At 44.7% G+C, this 12588-nt stretch overlaps 1 long non-coding RNA gene across 2 annotated transcripts; it reads right to left on the reverse strand.

Annotated features, from left to right (window-relative positions):
• Positions 1-1667: 1667 nt before the first annotated feature.
• Positions 1668-6183, reverse strand: LOC131670372 (uncharacterized). 2 transcript variants are annotated; one of them, XR_009302451.1, is made up of 3 exons: positions 5978-6183; positions 3693-4131; positions 1668-3622 (listed from the first exon to the last, which is right to left on the reverse strand). It is a non-coding gene; the product is annotated as an uncharacterized LOC131670372 (long non-coding RNA). The 2 variants fall into 2 exon arrangements; XR_009302452.1 differs by lacking the exon at positions 5978-6183 and adding an exon at positions 4669-4782.
• Between the last annotated feature and the right edge of the window lie 6405 nt (positions 6184-12588).

Here is a 12588-nt window from a genome sequence, read left to right on the forward strand (position 1 = left end):
CGCCTCGCAACTTTATTTCCGAAGCATTATTTTTTTTTACGCCAATGTACTATAGCTTGAAACAAAAGAGTTGTATCATTTGTGAAAAGCGATACGGAGAGAAAAAAAAATGTTATTTAATTTGACTGTTGACGGTTAGCGAGCGAGAGAGACGTTCAATTTATGAAGATCAAGACCGTAAATTCTGTTTATTTCAAATTTCACAGTGACTGACCTCCTCTCCCCGAGCTGAATACAAAAGAGCAGAGGCAAGAGTAAGAGCGACTTCTCGTGAAGATATTTTCTCCGAGCAAGCGGAAAAGAAAAAAAAGAAAGACAGCAGGTACAAAGAGACAAGTTCGCGGGGCAGTTCGTTCCGATAATTGCGATCGCATGCCAATCTCCGCGTAAACAATAGCATCGCCAACGTGAAAAGACGCCTTTGACGAGAAGACGGGAAAATCATTGAGCCACTTTGTAAATATGCATTTTCTCCGAAGGTTCTCTCCTACTGGCTGCAAGATACGAGTAAAACAAGAATTGAGCCACGCGAATGAATATGCATGCGTGCATGCGAGCAGTCTCAGCCAACTCGGATGGGTTTCAATACTTTTCAAAGAGACTGCGTGTGCGGTGGATATATACACAGGTGAAAATGAGCCGCGGCAAGAAGCCCGTGTGGGTAGCAGTGGATTCATGCGCCCCGCTGCAGGCACAGACAATGAGGCGGTAACTTTATGAGCCTTTGTTTTGCACTTAACCGATTCAATTTAACAGATTTACTCGTACCAAGGCTTAAATATTTATACGCGACGAGAGATATTTGTAAATTAGGAGGCGTGAAGCATTTTACGGGGCTGACGCGTATGCGTGTCGTGGCTGCAACCCATTCAAACTTTCCGGCCTGCTTCGCGCCATATAGCTGGCAAATCTGCATTAGACTCTGTCCACTCGCGTAGCATTGTTCTTCCTTGCGGAACCCACGATTCTCGTGGCCTGGCGCGTATGAATAATCGCGCGCGCCCTGACAATCGGCAGTCGTTCATTCGCGGAAGCAGCCAGAAGCAGCCGCCGTGTAAGAGAAAAAAGCGCGTGAATCCCCGTGCGAATCGTCCTAAATTACGCGATTCATCGTCGTATGTTTCCCCCTGCCGCCTGGCATAGGACAAAAAGCGCGTCGCTCTCCGAATAAAAATCCAAATATCTCCCCAAATGTATTTGTCAAGCGCGGCAATTTTCGCCCCTCTACGGCATGAAGTGACTCCATTTTCGTCGATGCATCAACTACAGCGGGCGTACTGTGGAAACACGTTTTGATCCGTCGCCTGTTTACATAGAAGGCGCGCGTGTGCCGGCGACATAAAATACGTATATTTACGTAGCATAAAATTATTTACCTATAGGGTAACCTCCCTGGGAATCGTGTTTTTAAAAGTCGTGCGCGGCAGTTCGCTCCCTCCGCGCGCAAAGTCACAGTGGAGAGTCCCTCGCGTCGGGCGCTCGCGCAAAAATTCGTTTTACAGCCCATTGTACTGGTGTCGCGGTTAAAGCCAACTGATTGCGAGCGCGCAAGTATTGTCCGGCTGCCGGCGGCGCAGAAAGCGCTGCGCATTACGGCGCCGCCGCGGCCGCCACCGCCGCCGCGCTGCTCAAATTGAAAGTCAACATATTTTTCTCGCCGAGCCGAGTGTGTCGCGACGGCTGCCGATGAATTGTCGCTCGCGCTCGCCTCGGCGAGCAAGGGACGAATGCATAATTCTTCTCGCAGTTGGCCGACGGACCGCTGAGACGAGATTTCCAATCCTCCGCACGGCAGCGCTCGACGACCTCTGTATTTTCTTCCTCTCCGGCCTCCAGCAGGAAATTCACGGAAGGACTGTTTACTCGGATGAATCCAACTTTGCAGCGTAGTTCTCCTGTGCGATATTAACCCATCAAATGTGATTTTCATTTACCGAATACGCCTTTCGAAGCATCAGATTTTTTTTTATTGTGTCCTTTTGTAGTATCATCGCCAAAGTGCTTTTACAGCTGTGAAAACTTCGTCTTCTGATTCGGCAGATGAAAGAAGTTTGATCGTCAAATGGATATCTTGGCTGTACCCTCGCAATGCTTTAGCCAGTTGATCGCCAAGAAAGTATTTAAATACTTTTTCAATATCCAACGCGATGCTGATCCGTGCCTTTTCGAGCTAAAACACTAGGCATAAACTTCAAATTAGATAAATTAAATTCCTGCCTCTGGACGGAGCGATGTTTCAAAAGTTTCATGTTTGCTCAATAAAAGCGCCGCGAGCGCTGACCCGAGGCCTGCGACTAGTCGGGTATCGATCATAGTTACTCATACTTTTTAATCTTCGTCATATATAACGCTGAGTTTCAAAAAACTTTCAATTTGTATGATTGCCAGCAAGTCCAGGAATTTATTCATCCTTTTCCCCAAGTATTCCAAGTAGCGACCAACAAGTTTTTTTATTCTTAAAAAATTAGCTCCGTAGTTTTTTTAAACCTTCAGTTGGAATACCTTTGTCAAATAAAAATTATTGCTCAAAATGAAATTCGTGACAAGCACATTGGCGAACGTGAAATATTACACGTGGTAGATCGGTTACAGCTGGCGAAAAAAAATTGGTTCGTCCGTCGGAGTATCCTTTTGAAATCCAGAGTCACGAGAGCGAGAAAGAGAGGTAGAGATCGAAAGATATACGCCCACAAATAATATTTGAAAGATCATTTGTTCTTGATGCAATTAATCAACTTCTTGTATATATACTTTTTCAGCTGCCGTCGATTGCTGCCGTTGCGATCAACGGCCGATCGTTTGACTTCATACCGCCCGCATTAACGATGTGTGTTTTAAAGCATCAGCCCAATGATTGAGAAAAATTATAAAGTTTGACAGGCTGCATAGCAGCGTTGCATACTTCTGTACTGCTGTTAGCCATCCTTGTTTCGTGACTTGCAGTTTTCATATATACTTGCTGTGGCTGATGACTGAGCGAGAATCCTTCCTTCCACTTCATTTCATTTTCCTGGCTCATTGCCATCATCATCTTCCCTCGTATCAATCATCGATATATAATTTCTTATATACTTGCATTACATTGTTTGCAGTAAAAAATCGAATCGTTCAACCGCTGAGTTTATTACGCCTACGATGGATATGTTCACCGTCGAAAGATCAAGTTTATTCGTATATAGACACAGAAGGAAGCTCTTTAAAGCTTACGGCTTGAAAGTCATCGTGGCAATTATAATTTTTTCATTTCTTCAAAGCCATAAAACTCATAACCACGAGGTAATCGAAAATTTGTGTCGAGTCATCTGGAAAAAAGGGAAAAAAGAAGCTCGCGCTCGAGTATACGAATTCGAATCCATTATTCAAGCGAGTCCGAACAAGCGCGAGTAAAAACAAAGAGCACTTGTGCCGCCCTTCATGTTTTCACAATCGGAAGTGGTGTAAAATTCAACTGTGAAAATATGCTAATAATGTGCGTGGATAGAAAAATCTTCCAGAGAGGATAGGCGCGAATGAGACGCTTTTCCGAAGCTGACAGACACCATACGATGTACTTTTCTACATAGTACTTGGGAAGGCCTCGCCTCTTCTTACTTATATAAATGATCGCCCATTTTTGCTTCTTCTGAAATAACAAAAAATCCATTTGTGAGAACACGCAGACCTTTTTAATGGTTCTCCCGGATAATAAATACCTGTCTAGTTTGTCATCGAGTCGTCCGTAAAATGAGTTATTAATTATGATTCCGGCAAAAAAGTGAGAAAAATCATCTCGTCAACACTCTTCCATATGCGGTGTATACTGTTTACTTTCCACCCACGCCAGAAAAGAGAAGAAACAAATTATCCATAAAAGCTTGAGAATACGTCAAAGACACTTGTTAGTACTTTATACATCAATTAATCTTGATCAGAAGAGCGAGGACGCGTCGAATAAGAATGGAGGGAGGAACTCAACATGAAAGAGATGAAGTTTTTAGTTTAAAACGTTTATGGAATTTTCAACGCTGCAGCCTTGAATTGATCTCTTTGAAATTGTCGGTGAGCAGGGGTTGAATTACGACCCAGTAAAACTGTCATCCTTGTCCCAACTTCGCGCGCACACGCTCTTTCTCTCTCTCTCTCTCAGCGCCTCTGCAACATAAAAGACGCGCGTGACCAAGGAGCGCCTCTGATTTTCTAAAGATTAAACTTTGTCCGGACTTGGAATATTGATTAAAAAATTTAGTGAATTAAAAACAATTGTTTCGATACTGTAGTTGACGAAGTAACGAAAGAAGTGTCTGACGCAATTAGGCAAACTCGCACGCGATCGACTTCAACGTCTTACATACCTAATGGTTTGAATGTAGGTAAACGAATGAAGCGAAACAATAAACAATGCTGCGCCGAGAGCGCGTGCGCTGAAACTTGGTAATTCGAAGGCTCAGCGACGGTGCGTTAGTACACGGGCGGCGCTTACGCCGTCGGAATACTTCCGGGGAAAGTAAAGTAAAGCGCGAGCAGCAGCTGCGAAAACGCACCCAGGCAAACACAGCGCAGCCGCAAATTACTCGCGACGTGTTTATCAGACGCCCGCGATCGAGATACCTAATCCGTCCATCCTCTGCACACGCAGGGGAGTAAAACTTTAACGCTAAACTCTCCATTATTCAGTACATATATATCTACCTTGGACTGGATGCTTATTGAACAACGCTAAGTTAAAGATTGTTTGTCGCAGGCAGGAAGTAGCAGCTGCGTGTACATTCCGCTTGATATGTATTATGCAAAACAGACGCGCCGTGGCGAGATAGTAATAAATGAAGACGATTCACGCGCCGCGCGCTACAATATAATATATACCACGCGTTTCAAAGTACCTCCTCTTGACTCCTCTCTCTCTCTCTCTCTCTCTCTCTCTCTCTCTCTCTCTCTCTCTCTGGGTGTGTGCCGCGCAATGGATGGCTCGTGTCGCATGAATAATTCGCGCGAGACCTTTTATTAAATACGTTCGATGCTTCTTCGTGCCTATCGGAAAAACAGCTTAGCTAGTTGCTATTGGCTGCCGCTGCTGCGCCTATTGTCAGTCGGCGGCACGGCACTTGAGTGCAAAAGTTTGTAGTTTCAGTAATCGACTACTCGAAATTGCATTCCAATGACAATCAATTTTTTACGTTGGCAATGGCGATAAATTTCCGCGCGTCGATGTAATTGCACAATGTGTATGTGTCGCGCATTTTCTAATAAAATTTATCGTCTCACAACTGGAAATGGAATTTTCTCGACAGCTCGATCATTTGCATCGTTATTTTTGCAAGGGTCGCGAAGGCGTGCAGACCTTCAATTGATAAAAGTTGATGTAATAATGAAACTCTCTCTTTCGCGCGCGCGACGAAAGTCATTTCCATATTCGCGGTTTTAATATATTCATATTGAACGCGTAGGGCAAACTCGTTTTATTTTGGAAGTAAACTACCTGGTGAAATCAAACTTGGCAAACTTTTGATTCGACGACGAGACGCGCGAGAGTTGCACGCGTGCGATTGTACAGGGAAGCGGCGTGGAGCAGAGAACAAGCGGCTGATTAAATTATCTCGCAGAGGCACACTTCCGATGCAAATGTCTTCCGACGCGCGCGTTTCTGTCGTCATTACTTTCTTTTCTTTAGTTGTCTGCCGCTCGCACGCGTTGCAATGTCACGTTGCGCATAAGGAAGAAAGGCTCTGCGTAAATAAATATGACCGGAGAATGGAAAAAAGAACAGTGCTATTGGCACATCGAAAATATCGAAAATCCACTCGAGCATTCCTACGGGCGTAGAGGCCCACTTGGCGGGCGGGCGTTCGCATTAGCGCAACGCGCGTGCATTAATAGCACAGTAGCTCTTGCGTTAAACTGACATAAATAAAAAGCTTCACGCACACATGGCTTCGCTCTCTTTCTCCTGCCATGTTTTTATCTTTCGCTCGGTGGATATGAAAAAAACTACCATGCGTACCTGCGAAAGATGTCCGCGTTAGGCTCACTAAAATCTTTCTTCTCGCTCTTCCTGCTCTCGGCCTCTTCTGTGCAGATTTATGCTCGTACAAATTTCCGTCAACAGCTGCTGTTCATTTATCATCGCTCGCGTGCGCGCTCTCTCTCTCTCTCTCTCTCTCTCTGTCTCTCTTTCCGTGGCTGCCTCTACTGCTCCGGCTCCTTTTCTTCCTGCGGCGCATTATTTTTATGCCGCCGCATGCATCGGTGCCACTGTGCGTGTGCGCGCGAATGTATGCCGTCTCTCGCTGTTTTCGCGAACAAAAAGAGATCCGCGCATGCACGTAAATACATACGAGCAAGAGCTGCCTGTAGGCACGCAGCGATGATACGAGTGTCTGCCTGACGCAAATGTGCATGCGATTACGACCACGTGGTTTGGCGATTTTGTCGGAGCAAAAGTAGCTTTAGGGCATCCAAGCCGCTCCGTGATTATCCGTTACCGATAGGCTTTCTTTACTTTAACACGAACAACACTTTTCTATATTATGGATTTCCATTATTTATACTCTGAACGTATACGACCACTTATCGTTTCACGTCTGCTTATATGTCTCGCGACGCTTACTTTTTGCCCATATAGGTAGCTGGCAAGACTGTAATATGAAATCGAAACTAAATGTGTATAGCGCATCTTGAGCCGTGTCTTTCTCATTTTTTCAAGAAATAGTACGAATCTTCTAAGTGCTTCTATTTAATATTTGTATTAGGCTTGAATAATTTATGCAGCTCCAGTAACGCGAGGGGCGTACAAAACTTGAAATTTGTAAAAAAAAAAGTTACGACTTACTATAAAGAAGAGCGTTAAGCCGATAGGAAATACCCACTCGAAACTCGCGTAAAGTTCTGTGCAGTAAAAGTGCCAATATCCTACATCGTCAGCTAAGTGTTCAAACATAAGAAAAAAAAATGTCTCTTCCAAGGCGGCAAACGTTCACTTTGTTAAATGATGTTTTTTCCCGTAACGACCGCTTCCGTTCAAAACACGACGCAAGCCACTTGAATCGTAAAGAGGTCGCATCCCTCCGAATTTTTCCCAGCTCCATACTACTCACCTACAAAACAGATTTATCCTGTTTATTCGTGCGAGTCACGTTGAAGAGATCGCAACTCGTCGAAGCTACAGAATTCAAGCCGTAAAATCATTATTCCAAGTTTTCACTTGTTTTTTTCTGGTCGATTCTCAGCAGGCTGCTGATGTTCCACTTGGGATAGCTGCATGTAAAATATCTCGTCGTCGTCGTCGTCGTCGGCGCGGCTGACACTCGAAAGTCGTACATACATCTCTGGCACGCATCCATTGCTAGCGCCGAGATAGTCAAGTGAAGGCCCCGCTTCGCGGGAAAAAGACAGGAGAGAGAGGGAGGAGTTGACGAGATGAGAGAAGAAGGAAAAAAAGGCGCGCGTGCATAGCTTCCCGACTTACACCGACTCGCGCCTCCCTCTCTCTCTCTCTCGTTCGCTGCAGGCAGCAGTCACTCTCGGTTTCTCTGTTTGTGTACATTGTCGACGAGCGGAGGAGTAGCGCGCTACAAAACGATCCGCGCACCCACTTTTTGACGTGTAATAAATGCCGCACGCACGCGCGTGTCGAGATTTGCTGTTGCTGCTTGCGCTTCTGTTTCTTTCATTTTCTGTTCGCGTGGTACGTACACATACGCCTGAAAGGATGTTAATGCGGACCAGATGATTTATGGATTGATTTGTGTATCAAAAGGACGTATCGTGTAGCGCCGCGAATAGCGATGTTTGATACACTGTGTACGCGCGCTGGGCTTTTGCCCTGGGATTAGCCTGATATCTACATGACTGCTCTTGAATCAGTGTATAATATATATCTCAGCTCTCACTCGTTTCTATCTTGTTATCGTTCATAAATCATCGAAAAATATTTCATTATGCATACGTGTGTTTGCTTTTGGATGAATCCTCGTGCTATTTTATGAATCATCCATTCTACTGTCATTCGAAAATGTACTGCGTACCGCACACAGACGCACGAGTTGCAAGTGAGAATTTCGCACGATTAATGTTTCATATTCGCGGAATGTAGCTAACGTAGGCTATACCCACGCGTCGTACATGCGCGTGTCGTACGTACGTACGTAGACTTTTGCAGCGCGCAGGTGAATAATACAACGAGAAAGCGAGCTGGATTGTTTATTCACGAGGTTACATCGATCAATTATTTGATATAGCCAGGCTTCATTGTTCGCCGACCGCAAAGTAAAATACCAGCTGGATAACTGTACGACAGTCTGCCTCTCGCTTCCCACCGTATCGAGGGATCAGCGAGGGATGCGACCCGATACGGTTTTAGTCATCGCTATTGACGCAGAAACATCATACTCAGCCACCCCCGTTCCCGGGCCTTCGCAGCTAATCGCGCCGCCCGGTCAATTAATCAAGCCTCGTTGTTCGTCGGCCCGCCTGACGATTCTTTCCCTCGTACGTATGCGCGAGTCAGGTCCCGGAGTTGCGCGAAGTAAGCTTTCGTCGTGCGCTCCGTTCCAGTGTCAAGCGACTGCAGCCGCAAGTAGCGCGCCTCGACTGTCTGGCCGCGTGACGCGCGCGCGTGCGAGGGTTATATGCTCAGGCGAGCGCGCGCGACTTTGTCTCTTCCCCGCGAGTATTTATTACGATATACGCTCGAGAGCGCGCGGACGCCGGTCTATAAACACCCACGCAGCCGGCAGTCGAGCGCAATGTTTGCCGTCGTCATATTTCTATGTAAATGTCCAGCCTCGCATTTGTGTAATTGCGAGAAAGAGGGGAAGAAAACGGCTCAAAGCGGGTGCTTCTCTCTCGTTTGTGATTTCTTAAATTTGGAGAGAGCCTCGCGTGCGCTCTTTTTCACGCTGCCTCGTATATTTTATGTACGGGGGATGTTTCTCCTTTTCTCCTGCGTGGCGCGAGAGTCTTGCGTTTGTTTTATTTATTTTTTTTTTCTTTTTTTTTTTTTTTTTTTTTTTTGACGCCCCTGAGTTTTGATAAGAGAACAAAGTGCGTATGCTTGCCAGCGAGCGCCTTGTTGTTCTTTTTAGATTTGTGCAAAATGTATGAAGGGTGCAACAGCGCAGGCGGATGGCTGCGAGGTTACATAGGGCTTCTTTCAAAGAGATTGCCGCGTCGGAATGGATTTGAGATGAAGGACTGAAAATTATGCTTATTCGAAATTGTCGGCTTGTGCATTCTTTTAGCAAGAGAAAGAGCAAGATCGTGGGGAGCTAGCCGACAGTCATTTTCTTTGTAGGGTTTCTCTTCAATTCCGTTGGAGTCACCATTGCTATCGAACTTTATATTCTGGCTCAAAATGAAGATGATGAAAATCGGAAAAAAGAAAAGGTTTTTAAAACATTGATGAAGCAAACTTTTTCCAATCTTCGATCTTCCCTTTTTTATTAATCAAAATATTCCAGCAAGATTTACTTCTGCAAAAGCACCAAGAGGTAAAAATCAACGTACCGTATTATTAACGACCAAGCCAAAGTGCGTGTGCACTTTCAGCACATATCGCCGCGTACCACGGCAAATTAACTGGTTTTATTGACATATTATGCTAATGGTGCTCGTCAAAGCTATTCGTGCGGCTTCCATTTTTCGAGAGAGCTTACAGGGTGAGTAACGTTATAGTCTCGAAAGTCTATCTACATCGTGCGTTCTCTACCGATCTTTTAAACCGTATAATAATGAAAGCTTATAGGAAACTTTAGTTTCGTGAATTTCGGGGAAATATAAAGGATAGAGAGACAGACAGAGAGAGAGAGAAGCTGCGTGTACGAAGTAGCTACCCATAAAATAAAGCAGCTTTCCGTAACTTTCGGAGCATTTGCCTTACGGGAACGCGTAGTCACGCTCGTTATACGGTTTCACTACAGTAATTTCAGGAAACGTGAATATTGATTCCGCCCGAAATACAAGTCGCGTCGGTGACGAAGGCCAAGTTTATTCGATATAATACGTACTGATTTCGTCAAACTTTGGCGGAAGAAAAACAGAACGATGAACTCTCCCTTCGATGTACTATCCAAGATTTAGTTCACTTAGAGTTTTGTTTTACGTTCACGCAACCCGTGTTACTTCGACTACTACGAGATAATATTTTTTCAGGATATTCCTGGATCTAATTAACGGCAGCCGCACGAATGAAAAATGAATGCGTAGACAATTAGGATAATGATATCCGTTTATTATTATGAAAATGATAGGTAATGAACGATGGCTTGCTCATTACGTGTAGAAAGGATACTGAAAAAAATAAAAATTGGAATATCACATTACACTCTGTCGGAGCTAAATATCTTGTTAACGCGCTCGGAAGAAAAGAATTTAAATTTCAAAGAGAGAGATAGAGTTAGAGATGTAGCCGGCAGCATCGCGCGCAGTTAACTAACTAAAAAAATTCATTACACGAAATTTGGAAGATAGCCGGCTGGCGGGAGCACGAGAATCATCGTTAAAGCCCGTGTAGTTCAGAAAAATGCATGAGGCTATAACCCTTACATTCAAATGGCAGAAGACTTTGCCGCCACCGTCGTTACGCGACAATTTGCATATTAATTAATTGTATAAAAAGCCACTATCCACGCCTCGCTCGCTGGTTGCTTGTCTGCTACGCGGATTTTTTTTTAGGCTCGACCTGAAAATATCATTCTCCGAAGAGAGAGCTATCGTGCATACGAAAAGCTCCATTGTCCGGTAATGCAGCACAAAGGTCTCGTGGTTGGTGATAAATTCTCGGTTGGGCGCGAGAGTTTGTACACCGGGAAATAAGGCATTTGGTGAGATTCCTCGCATACAATGGCTTCCTTTCTATCCCTCTCTCTCTCTCTCTCTCTCTCTCTCTCTCTTGCGTATTTTTTTATTAAAAAAGCTTTCAATAGTAGTGCTGCGGAGCTTTCGGAGGGTAGAAGAAGGACGATGACGACAGCGCGGATAGACGTGCACGCGTGATATTACTTTTCTCGCCCATCACTGTCTCGTCGTCCTTTCCTTTATAAAAACGCATATAATAGCGTAGAACGCATATACGTGTCTCCTCCAGGGAAAACGACGCATGTGTGAGAAACAGACCTTCTCTTAGACGAAGTTTTATTGTAGTGGAATTTACGACTATAACGCGCCAAAAAGTTGTGTGCGCGCGCATATGGGCCTCGTAAAACTTTTAACTCGTCGTAAAGTGATGAATTTTTGTTACGAGTATGGATGTTAAATCAAAACCAATGATTAATTCTTCATTGGCGAGATATATTATATCACTACGAGCAAGCTTCTTCTCGCGACTATGCGATAAAATTTGATGCTCGAAAATATTCTATTTGCCTATATTTTAGCGCTGTAAAGTTAATCACGTATGGTGGTCGTAAAGCAACGGCACACACGCCTTTTAAATTTTATTTATTATGCATTTTGCAGCTGTCACGCAATGAAATACGTTTTATAATAACGTTTTGACAATGTTAATTTTCCTCTATAGGTTCTGAAATGTATTCTAAAATTAATCTGCAGTCATGAAAAAACTCTTTTTAGATTCCAAACTTTGGCCTACTTTTCCCCATTGAATTCATGAGAAACCTTCGAAATGAAATGTCGAAAGAAGTAAGTGTCGAGTAGCGCGCGCGTGGCGAGCAATCTCTTCCCTCGATAAAAGCCATCGTAACCCCGGCGCGTGTACGTGTCGCAGCAGCAGCAGCAGCAGCAGCAGCAGCAGCAGCAGCAGCAGCAGTCGCCCGGAAGCCGTGTAAGTATCAGGCCATAATAATTTTGGCAGCGATAAAACAATAAAAAAAGGAAAGCATCGAAGCGAAACTTTTTTACAGCTTCCCTCATCTCTCGATTTCAGCCTCACGGTGCAGATGCAATATTAAATTTTTTCGTCCGTCGTGTGCGAGTAGAGAAAGTGGGGGAGGAGGACACATCATCGCCTACGCACGCAACACCTACTATAGCCTAATACACGCGTGTATTCATACGTATGCGCATATAATTTAGCGCAACCCGCAAAGTGCGAGAGAGAGAGAGCAGCGTTTATGGTGCTAGGTGTACGTCTTATTATGTGCGCATCGTAGAGGGTCATTGGCCACCGCAAGCTGTCTGAAACCCTACATAGGAGAAATGGCCAGAGGCGTCTGCAAGAGGAAAAAAGGGGGAGAGCAGCAGAGCAGCTACGATGTCTTGAAATTGTGGTTGACGAGAAAGATTATTCCTCCTTCTCAAGTTCTCTTCTTTTTTTTCTCCTCCGTTCATCAAAGGGTCTTCTTTTGGTCCGTCTATGTGGTTCTGATCGATACCGCGGCACGTGGCACGAATTTGCAGACACGCACGAGCGCCATGCGTTTTTAATATTTCACGAAGATTCGCGTGTAACTCTGTTTTATTGTGCGCACCCCTGTCCGGCTCCGTTTCCCTCTTTGCTTTGCGCGCGCATTACGCAGTCGTTCATTCCTCGAACGGGACAGAGCACTTTATAAAAATCCCATGCACTGGCCTATATGCTCACGGAGTATAGGTAGCGAGCTTCATTTTTATTTTACAGCTCGTGAGTCATTCAGAATCTTTATAGTCACGATTGAT

The sequence above is a fragment of the Phymastichus coffea genome, unplaced genomic scaffold (genome assembly GCF_024137745.1).
Source record: "Phymastichus coffea isolate CEN01 unplaced genomic scaffold, Cenicafe_Pcof_1.1 PCOF00109, whole genome shotgun sequence".
NCBI lineage: Eukaryota > Metazoa > Arthropoda > Insecta > Hymenoptera > Eulophidae > Phymastichus > Phymastichus coffea.